Consider the following 3,517-nt stretch of genomic DNA (forward strand, 5'->3'; position numbering starts at 1 on the left):
GGAGTGGGCGGGGATATAGATGAAACCAGATCAGCCATGGGTTGATAACTGTTGAAGCTGGTGATGGATCCATGGGAGGTCTACATACAGTTATCTCTCTGTCTATGGAAGTTTAAATGTTGCCATAATAAAATAGTTAAGAAAGCAAAAAAAAAAAAACAGAGGAAAGGAAGGAAGAAGGAGTGGGGGAGGGAGAAAGGAGGGGAAGAAATGAAGAAACTCTTCACATGCAGTGTATGTCACAATCTGTAGAAACAACCATCATGTGTCGATGAAAAGTAACTGACCCACTCTGCAGAACCATTTTCTGGACAGAAATAAATCCCCGGGCCACTCCCCAAAGTGGGTTTAAGATTCTGGTGCTTGTAGATCTGGTGTTTCATTTGCATATCTGCATATTCATGGATGCATTAAAGAGGAGTATCCTGAGCAGACCTCGGTGCCCCCTCAGCCCCTGTGGCCTCTTGACAAGCCCTCTCACTTGGGAACACGGTGGACACAGGCAGGCAGCTCTGTTGAACCACCCTTATCCTTTCCAACATTAACCTCACAGATGGCTAGATAGTAGCTCGGGGCCTGGAGTGAGGTGGTTCTCTATAACATAATTCCAGACACATATTTGAACACAGGAAGGGAGAAGATTTTACAAGTCTCTAAAATAAAATGAGCTCTTGAGAAGAGAAACAAGGATGAAGGAGGACGTCTTATCAGCAAGAGGCAGAAGTATGAGCCACCTGTCCCCTCCTAGGAGACTCAGTCTGGGATCGCGAGACCCAGCAAAGAGGATGGACACTGGAAGACACCTCCTGCCCCACCTCTTGTGAGACGCCTCTCTGAAGGAAGGACAGGACTCAGGGTCTGTCCCAGGGCTCTGTGCTCCAACCCTGCTGCCCTCCAGAAGCTCTACTGCCCCATGGCTGGGTACACAAGGGCCAGCTGCTTGACCATTCAGTGAAACGGGACAGGACTTCCTGCCTCACACGGAGATTGTAAGGATCATGGGAAATCGAGGCATTGATTCATTGAAATGGTTCTCTGAGCTCTGATTTATCTCCATGGAGCTTATGGCTTATCCCCATTTACCTTCCCCTCCTCCTGGGAGGAGACACAGCCGGGCAGGCATATACTGAGCCACTGAGAGACTAAACAAAGACAGATAGGAACCAGGAAAAAAGCAGGCCGAATTAAGTGCCATGTGCCCAGCCAGCCAGCTCGAAAGACTGAGGCTAGGTGAACAGGAGGTGTCTAAAGTGGCCGGGGAAGGGAGAAGTGGCCAGATCTCGGTTCTTGGGATTGAACAGCAAAGGACTCACTGAAAGGGTCGGGGAGGGGCAGATCTCTGCCTGGATCATGAGGGAGCCACTCTGGGCATGCAAAGAGCCAGCAATGACGGCCCTTTTTCTGTGCCAGGCACTGTGCTGGACATTCGGCACAAACATCTCAGGAGACTCAGCACAAAGGTGGGGGAGGGCGAGAAATCCACCTGCCTGAGAAGGATGGTGTAGGGAGCAGGGAGAGGAGTTTAGACTAGTCAAGGGTGACCGAGGAACAGTCAGTTCACTGCTTAAGCCTTTTGCTGATCCTCTGTTCTAGAGCGTCAGGCTAACAAGGAAGTGCGGGGCCATGGCTGGTCCTGATTAGACGCCTTAGAGAAGCCGAATCAGGTGAGAACCCACTATCCACTTGACCAAGCTACGGGGCTTTCTTCTTGCACCTTTAAACTGGGCAGGGCAGGGACAGGCTGCCCCATAGTCCCTGAGGTGAGCTCCAGGCTGGCCAGGGAGGGATGCAGAGCCAAGGCCCTGTTGAACAACTGACGGCATGAGCATCCCAGTACAGCTGAGAAGAGATGGGAAATAGGTCTGATGAGGGCTACAGCTGTCCACAGCACTGGCCTCAGCCAGGGGTGATTTTGCTCCTCCCTCCCCGTACCCCACCACCACCAGCCTGAAGCATTTGGCAAGGCCTGGAGACATCTTTGGGAGGTGTCAACTGGGATCTAGCCTGTAGATGCCAGGGATGCAGCCTAACATCCTACAATACATAAGAACCCTCCATCCACCAAAGAATGACATGGTCCAAACTGGCGACAGCATCACGGTTAAGAAACCCTGGTGCTGGACTTCCCTGGTGGTCCAGTGGATATGAATCCATCTGCCAATGCCTGGGACACAGGGTCAATCCCTGGTCTGGAAAGATCCTATGGAGCAACTAAGCCCAAGCACCAAAACTATTGAGCCACCACAATGAGAAACCTGTGCATTGCAACAAAGAGGCCAAAATCCAACCCACTGCCTGGAATGAAGCTGGCCCTACCCTGAGGAAGAGGCATCCTCTTCTAACTCAGCCAGATGCAGTGTGAGGACTTACATGAGCCTGGGGATGGGGGACAAAGGAGATGTGCCTGGGGATTGGAGCCACAGTCATATTGGAGTGGGAGGAGAATGTACCTGCTGTCACCCAGACTGCGAGTTGTACAAAAAGCAATTTAAAAGAGATATTTAGTCTTAATAGAGGGTCAAAAGGTCAGCCCACATGATTATGTCATCTTCTTGCTGGCAAAGACAGAGGTTTTAAAGCACGATGACATACCTACCAGGTGAGAAATGAGATGAGCTCAAAGATCTTCACTTCAGTACTGTTTCTAACAGTACAAGATCAGAAAATAATATTCCCATAAATGCCCATCAGGGCAGGACAAGCTGGATAAAAAATGGCATATCCTGCAAAAGAATGAGGTCTCCAGAAATAAGTGAAAAAAAGCCAAGTGCACAAGCCTGTGGAGTACCGCACTGCCACCAGGAGAAAGGGGGGCGAGGATCCACGTGGTACTGATAATTGCTTATATTTGCATAATCCTGGCGGCTCAGCCAGAAAGAATCTGCCTGCCAACGCAGGAGACGTGGTTCAGTCCCTGGGTGGGGAAGAGCCCCTGGAGATGGAAATGGCAACCAGCTCCAGTATTCTTGCCTAGGAAATCCCATGGACAGAGGAGGCTGGCCGGCTACAGTCCATGGGGTCGCAAAGTGTCTGACACGACTTAGCGACTAGACAAGCGGATTTCAAACGTCACCCCGCGCCAGAACCACCCAGAGGGCCTCTTTTCGCCATACTTACTTCAAGCAAAATCAACCTTGCTTTTATTGGGGCGGGGAAGGGGAGGTGGGAGTGCCTCATTTTTCTTTCCCGGAGTTGAACTGCCCAGCCTTCCGGATCCTGGACCCCCACAGGCCGAGCCACCCGCGGGGATTTAAGACAAAAGCCTGGGAGAGGTACCGTTCCCTAGTTACTCCAGCCAGCCCCGAGACTGTTTCCCAATCCTCAAGTGGCCGCTGAATGTGAAAAGTTCAAGGCGTCTGAAGGAATCCCGCAGGAACCTAAGAGTGTGGAATCACTTAAGTACCCTTCTCCCTCACCCCATCTCCCTTTTCCCTCCCAGCGAAGCGGACTGAAGGTCTGGGCAACCTGGCCTCCGGCCTCGCCGCCCCGCCCCGCCCACCCCCCGAGAGGGGCGGAG

Source organism: Moschus berezovskii, chromosome 1, assembly GCF_049115385.1.
Source record: "Moschus berezovskii isolate FMDL1 chromosome 1, NW_MosBer_1.0, whole genome shotgun sequence".
Lineage (NCBI taxonomy): Eukaryota > Metazoa > Chordata > Mammalia > Artiodactyla > Moschidae > Moschus > Moschus berezovskii.